This window comes from Crocuta crocuta, unplaced genomic scaffold (genome assembly GCF_008692635.1).
Source record: "Crocuta crocuta isolate KB4526 unplaced genomic scaffold, BGI_CrCroc_1.0 scaffold132, whole genome shotgun sequence".
In the NCBI taxonomy this organism is placed as follows: Eukaryota; Metazoa; Chordata; class Mammalia; order Carnivora; family Hyaenidae; genus Crocuta; species Crocuta crocuta.
In genome coordinates this window covers 1,677,469-1,684,816 of record NW_027528611.1, presented here as the reverse complement: position 1 = coordinate 1,684,816, position 7,348 = coordinate 1,677,469, and the positions used below count along the sequence as shown (strand labels likewise).

The 7,348-nt window shown below is 49.0% G+C and overlaps 2 long non-coding RNA genes across 2 annotated transcripts in view; one reads left to right on the top strand and one right to left on the bottom strand.

Moving 5' to 3' along the window:
* Positions 1 to 1,891, bottom strand: part of LOC144224061 (uncharacterized) — a 2,747-nt gene extending 856 nt beyond the window's left edge. The window contains exons 1-2 of the long non-coding RNA XR_013332897.1: positions 1,625 to 1,891; positions 612 to 694 (exon numbers count right to left, since the gene is read on the bottom strand). This is a non-coding gene — a long non-coding RNA (uncharacterized LOC144224061). The remainder of the gene's footprint in view (positions 1 to 611; positions 695 to 1,624) is intronic.
* Positions 1,892 to 2,039: 148 nt separating this feature from the next.
* The window catches only part of LOC144224060 (uncharacterized), an 18,303-nt gene continuing 12,994 nt past the window's right edge, over positions 2,040 to 7,348 (top strand). Inside the window, exon 1 of the long non-coding RNA XR_013332896.1 lies at positions 2,040 to 2,166. This is a non-coding gene — a long non-coding RNA (uncharacterized LOC144224060). The remainder of the gene's footprint in view (positions 2,167 to 7,348) is intronic.

The following is a 7,348-nucleotide window of genomic DNA, read 5'->3' as shown; positions in this document are numbered from 1 at the left end:
AAGTCAATGGGATTGGCAGAAAGTGGCGTGGGGGGAGCGTTGGCAGCAAAGGGGCTTGGTGAGGGCAACCGGTCAGTGGGGAGACCCACAGGGCATGTGGTTGTATGTGTATTTCTTTTGGAGGAAAAGCTTAATTCTGGACGCCCAAGAGCCGTTAGAGCAGTTGGGATAAGAAGCAGACCAAACATTAAAAAAAGAAAAAATTGTGAGTTCGAGCCCCAAATCGGGCTCTGTGCGCTCAGCTCAGACCCTGGAACATGCTTCAGACTCTGTATCTCACTCTCTCTGCCCCTCCCTTGCTAACGCTCTGTTTCTCTCTTGCTCAAGAATAAATAAACTTAAAAAAAAAATTTTTTTTTAAAGAAGCAGACCAGAAGTGGAGAGGGTGACCTGAAGAGAGATCATGCAAGAGGTTTGAACTTGCCGTGACATTACCTTTCGTGAGACAAGGAGAACATCCAAGGCGATAGCAGTGGGTCTTCGCTTGCTACTGAGTGTCCCCCGCCCCGGGCCATACCACTGCCCGGTGCACCCACGTCCGGGCTGGTCAGACAGGCTGCCTTGCGTGCCCTTGACTATGTAGAAGGCCTCCCTGCTTGGCCATCACTCACCTTGCCAGGATCTGGTCGGTGTATGAGGCTCATGGATGTTAGAACGCAGAGGCCCAGGGGCTTGTCCCAGCTCTGCAGCGACCCTGTAAGACATTACACTTCTTAGGGCGTCAGTTTCTTCGCCTGTAAAATGGAAGTAACAATAGTACTTGCCTGTTACTATTTCGAGGATTAAGCACATGCGCAAATGTTAAATACTGAGAACAGAGCTGTCCTAGAACAAAAGCTTGAAATTATTCCTACGAAAAAGCCATTACCGGGACACCTGGGTGGCTCAGTTTGTTGAGTGTCTGACTCTTGATTTCGGCTCAGGTCCTGATCTCATGGCTTGTGGGATTGAGCCCTGCCTCAGGTTCAGCAATGACAGTGTGGAGCCTGCTTGGGATTCTCTCCCCCTCTCCCTCTGCCCCTCCCCTCTTCATGCTCTCTCTCTCTCTCAAAATAAATAAACAAACACTTAAAAAAAAAACTTAAGGGGCGCCTGGTGGCTTAGTCAGTTAGGTGTCCAACTTCGGCTCGGGTCATGATCTCAGTTTGTGAGTTCAAGCCCAGGGTCGGGCTCTGTGCTGACAGCTCAGAGCCTGGAGCCTGCTTCAGATTCTGTGTCTCCCGCTCTCTCTCTGCTCTTCCTCCACTCCTCCTCTCCCTTTCTCTCTCTCTCAAAAATAAATAAACATTTAAAAAATACTTTAAAAAAGCCTTTTCCATAGGAACTAATCACTCTTCTCCCCTGCACACTTGCCTATCCAACCTCTTCTGACACTTTTTTTTCACTTACTTGCCTGTTTATATTTGATTCTTGATATTAAACTGTAAACACCTGGCACATCATAGACATTTATTAAGCATGGAAGGAAGGGAGGGAGGGAAGGAGAGAAGGAGAGAGGAAAAAGGGTCCTAACTACAAAAACTTAAAAATTTTATTATGGAACGAGGTTGGCTCAGTCTGTAGAGCATGGATGGGACTCTTGACCCATCGTGCGTTCGAGCCCCGTGTTGGGCATAGAGCTTACCTAATAAAATAATTAATTTACTGTGGAAGGTCATCAAAGTGAAAAGAAACCATACATTCCTCATCTGTAGGCATATCTTAAAACGCACAAAGCTCTGGGAATGGAGTTTGCAAAAATCACCTAAGTTGCAATCCCCGCGTCCATGGAACTGACAATCTATGTTGGGTGGTGGGACGTGCCAGGTGAAAACTAGCTGTAGAACAAGGTTGTGGTACTTGCCAGCCAAGGGATCGGCAGCAGCCCTGGAAGGCCACAGCTGGGAGAGGGCAGAACAATATGGGTGAGTCACAAGTGTGTGTGTCGTCCTTACTCAAGGTAAAATAAGACTGTTGGGTAACAATAGGAAAATGTCACAAAGCAGGATGAGCCAGCGCATGTCCCTGATTGGTGGGCACAGCCTTGGGTGTGGAGGAGGGAGACAAAGAGAAGGCTTTTTGCTGGGGGTCAGGGCAGGCGTGGTGAGACAGCGGGATCGAAGTCCAGAGTCCGAGCCCTTCCAGAGCACCTACGGGCTTAGAACCTCAGCTTATCTTCCCTGTGTGGTGAGCTCTTCTAGATGTTGGTTTCTGATAACTTTTTTATTATTACGCAAGTAACACGCTTTCATAGAAGAAATAAGGAGGAGCCAGAAGAGGGTTAGGAGAAGGAAACGAAAATACAGAGAACCAAAGAGGAAAACTAACCTAAAGTCCCACCCCACCCCCAAATCACTCCGTATTTTGGTGCCTGCCCGCCCACCCTTTATTCACCCTTCCACCCACCCATTCATCCATCCGTTTTGCACCCACCCACGCTTCAACCTACCCACCCATCCACTTGTTCATTCATCTATCCATCCATCTGTATCAGATTCTTAGTTACAAACAACAGAATCCGCTCTAACTGAAAAGGAACTTATCTCTCTTTTTTTGATGATTTTTTCAGTTTTTATATATATATAAACTGAAATATAAACTAAAATATATATATTTTTTAATGTTTTAATTTATTTCTGAGAGAGAGAGACAGCTTGAGCAGGAAGGGTCAGAGAGAGAGGGAGACACAGAATCTGAAGCAGGCTCCAGGCTCTGAGCTAGCTGTCAGCACATAGCCCGAAGTGGGGCTCGAACCCACGAACCGTGAGATCATGACCTGAGCCGAAGTCAGATTCTTAACTGACTGAGCCACCAAAGCACCCCTCAGTTTATATTTTTAAATTATTTTTTCAATGTTTATTTTTGAGAGAGAGAGAGAGAGAAACAGAGTGCAAGTGGGGGGGGGCAGAGAGAGAGGGAGACACAGAATCTGAAGCAGGCTCCAGGCTCTGAGCTGTCAGCACAGAGCCCGACGTGGGGCTCGGACTCACAAACCATGAGATCATGACCTGAGTCGAAGTCAGATGCTTAACTGACTGAGTCAAAGAGCCCCTTTTTCAGTTTATTTTGAGAGAGAGAGCACAAGTGGGGTGGGGGCTGGGGGGAGAGGCAGAGAGACAGGGAGGGAGAGAATCCCAAGCAGGTTCTGCCCTGTCAGCACAGAGCCTGATGGTGGGGCTCCATCTCCAGGACCGTGACGACATGACCTGAGCCGAGATCCAGTCAGATGCTTAACCGACTGATCCACCCAGGTGCCCCTAACAGAAAAGGAACTTGTGAAAACAACATTCAGTAGCTCACAAAATCCAGAAGGGAAGATAGGCAGAGACTCAGAATTCAGGCATGATGCCCAAACCACCTAGGGGTACTTTTCTAGCCAAGCCACCAAGGCAGCTATTGGCATAAATTCTGCAACTTGCCTCAACTCACCCCCTGCAACAATGGTGGGAATTGGACCTCAGACCATTCCTCCTGTTGCTCCGAAGGCCAGACGCCTCCTCTATGCCCCTTCCCCAGGACACCTGCTTCCTGTTGTCCTCTTCCAAATCAAAACCTCACGTGGAACCTAGGCCACATACCTTTCCAACCTTAGTTGCAAAGGAGTCTGGGAAAGTAAATTTCTGGCCTTCAGTGAAGCGAGATTTATGATCTAGGGAAAACCCACAAACACAAGAAAATTAATCAAAAGATACATACTGGTGACCTTAATGCAGGGCAAATGTCCCCTGCACTAAGCATTATCTTTCTTCTTACAAATATAGAATGATATCAATGATTCTCTGAATCTCCAGTCCCTGGCACACTATAGGCACTCAATGCATGAGGAAGGAAAGGAGAAAGAGAAGGGAGAGATTACATGTTTACATGCTGCCTTACGAAACAAGATTGAATGAAAACTTTATGTTTAGAGAGTCCATACAACTCCCAAGGCCTTCTCTGGATTATGAAGGAAATTCTCTTGCCCAGCACGTTAGTACAAAACTGTCCCCCCCCCGTCAGGCTTGTGCTCTGGCCATGGCGTGCAGCATCTGGACCCCAGGGAACGCTGTGTCCTGAGGAGTCACTTTCTCCATCCATAGTCCACCTGTTGGCTTAATGTCACTCAGGCTGATGCAGAATCTTCTCCTGTCCCCAATCCCAGAGTTTCATGAGGTTTTAAGTAGTCTCTGAAGGCCAATCTAAAACAGTTGCTGCAAAGGCAACATTAGAGGCCTCCCAGGGTGATAAAATCACTGGCACTGCTTTCAGGCAGATCTGTGAATATCAGTCTTGTTCTTCATGGTCAAGGTGTGCCTTCACAGAATTATATGGGTCCTGCCTTTTAGAAGTTTATACTGTACTTTAATTGTTAAGAAGCAAGATACATGCACTTAAATGACAAGCTCTCTTGCTGCCAAATAAGGTAGGAAACCATCCCTATTCCCAGGGCGTGGGGACGGCCAGGCCCCACAGGCTGTGAGAGGAGGCTGCTGAGAAGGGGAAGGGCTGGGGATGCAGTGGTCAGGGCACTGGCTTGGGGCTCACAGCAACCTGCATTCTTCCCTAACCCCTTCAAAGCAGGTCAGACCCTGTATCTTCAATGGCTATAGCATCGCCTACCCCTCTTTATGGCTGAATTTCCTTTAGGGAGTTATCTGGTTGTTGTCTGCTCCCTCCCCTCCACCATGAGCTGGTTGTGGTGCCCTAGGGAGGTGCTGGGTGGGCAGAGGCTGGTGAGGACCAAGGCAGGGCGAGGCTGCAGGGAGGGTGAGGCTGAGACCCATCACAAAGACAGTCTGAAGCCTCCCCTTCACACTCCTTTCCCCCAGGGAGGAGCAGCTGATGCGTTTCTGGAGTGTTCCAATCCAATTAGTGCCCTCCCCTGCTCCAAGGAGGGGCCCAAGCCACCACTCCCCTCCCTGAGGTGGAGACGGGGTGGGGAGGGGGTGCTGAAGAGGTCTGAACACCCTGACCCAGCTCCTCCTGGCAGCGCGGCTGGCTCGCCGCTACTGAGAGGCTGCTATGACAGCGCCCGTTTCTAGGCGACTGTTCTGGGGAATGGTCTGTTTTGGCAACCGGAGGGCCCCTGGGTAAAGGGGGCCCGCAGCCCGCAGCACATTTGCATAGCAACCTCCTCCCCTCCCAGAGCTGCTGGCTGCTCGGCGGCGCTCCGCGGGGCGGGCGGCTCGGACTCCAGTCCTTGCCCTCGGCCCCGGCCGCCGGCCCAGCCCCGGGCCCGCCCTGCGCTGTCACCGCAGCATGGCCCCCTCTCACTTCCCGGGGAGGTGGAGGCTGCTTGCTGAACTGGGGCATTTCCGGAAAGGCTAGTGCCCTAGGGAAGTGGGGGAAATGATGCTTGGGAACAAAACACAGAAATGGGGGTGGGGCAGGGAGGGAGAGGGGGGAGGGGATGAAATATATATTTTTTTTACAAATCAGAGTCAAAGTCACATGGCTTGGTAGCATCAAAATGCATTCTGGATATCAGGGGGGGCTCACAAAATGTTTCTGTAGGTGAACCCTCAACTAAGCCCTCGGAGGTGCTCAGATAATGTCTTTGGGGTCCTTATAGTGCAAGCGTATATGTGAATATGGAAATGGGTAAGCCTGGAAAAAAATATTTCTTATCTAGAAAAGTCAGGGGGTGATATTCTTAGGAAATATTTTCAAAAATTTGCAGGAGGAACTTGGCGACGTAGTATTATCTATGTAGTTTCTGAAGAAACCGAAAGGGAAAATAAATAACTCCTGGAGGCCCCCCTTCTGTCCTGCACATGTCCACCCCACCCCAACTACATCTGCTATCTGGAGTCCGTGATGCCAACTGAGATACCAGGCTCTGAACACACAGACATTAACTGCCCAAGGACACATGCCCCGGGCTGGAACCCGAGAAGGGGGTTGGGCAGAGGCAGGTCACCTCAGCTGAGCGATCACATTCCCTGGCAGCTGTCCAAGGGGCAGCTCTGGCTGCACCTGTTTGTGGGGAGATTTGCTTTTATCAGTATTGACACAGCAGCAGGGCCAGGGAATAACATAGTAATAAATAAATGAAAGAGGGAGAGGAAAAAAAAGGGGGGGGGGACCAGGAGCCACCGAGGCGAGGCAAAAATGCTGAGGTCTTTTTTTGCTTGTTGTATGTCAGCGCGTTGCATCCAGTTTCCCCACCCCTGAAATCTCCGAGGATCACGGAACAGCCTTGGCATGGGAGCTCTGGGTCTTAAAGAGATAGAATTGCAGATCGGAAGCACCTTAAGATACGTTTGGTGCCAGTCTCCCTAACCTACAGATCTCAAGGTTACTGGGTATCCTCACCTGCGTAGAATAATTCGTTGGTATATATACAGTTCACTTCGTAGCTGTTATTATGTATCAGCTTCCCATCAAGTTTTTTTTTTCAGAAATATCCTTTCCTCCCCATAAAAAAAATAAAAAATAATAATAAAGAAAAGAAAAAGGTGAGGGGAATCTGGTCTGTTCCAGAAATGGCAGAGGGAACGAAAGAGCTTGAAACAGTCTTTGTCTCCAAACAGGGGCCAAACGTGACCTCTTAGTTTCTCAGGCTTGCTTCCAGGGGCTGCAAAGCACCTCACTTCCAATCTAGTCCAAAACAGTGCAGTCAGTGGGTAGCAAACAAACCTGTGTCATCAGGTTTGTATCATCAGAAGATACCCTGACCAAGCCCAGCAATAAACTGCATTTGTAAAAATTACTTGCAGTGAGTCATTACCACGTTTAAGACCAGGAGGTAGTTTCTGCAGAGAGCAGGCTAGTGTAGCAGTGAAGATGGCAGTGAAGATGGCAGCCTGAGCTGTCAGACCACTGGACTCTAACCCCAGCCTTGGCATCTGCTATTCATGGGCCTGTGACAGCTTATTTAACTTCCATAAGCCTTGCTTTCCTTATCTGTAAAATGGGCATAATAATGCCCCATAGGCTTGTTGTGTCCACGGAATGCATGAAAAGCATGTAGTGAGTGCATGACACAGAGAAAGTGCTTAATCTTGTCAGCACTTGTAGTCATTGCTGTTTGACGAATGAGGCCAGGGACTGTGTCATATATTCATCCCTGTATCCCCAGATCCTCAAACAAAGGCTGGCATTTAGTCGAGTACAGTAATGTTTGACGAATGAATGAATGCAAGGCCCCTGCCCTCAAGAAGTTAAAACTACCCAGAAAATAGAAAACATAAACTACCTAGGGCACTCAGGCGCTGGAGACAGCAGAGGGTTAAAAGCCATTCTGCCAGTCCCGAAGTCCCAGAGGCAGACAGTCCCTCGGATCCCTGTTTCATCTACCCAGGATGCTTTCAAGGGAGGAAAACAGGAAGTATCCCTGATAGCCCAGCTTGCTCTGTGTGTGTGTGTGTGTGTGTGTGTGCGTGTGTGC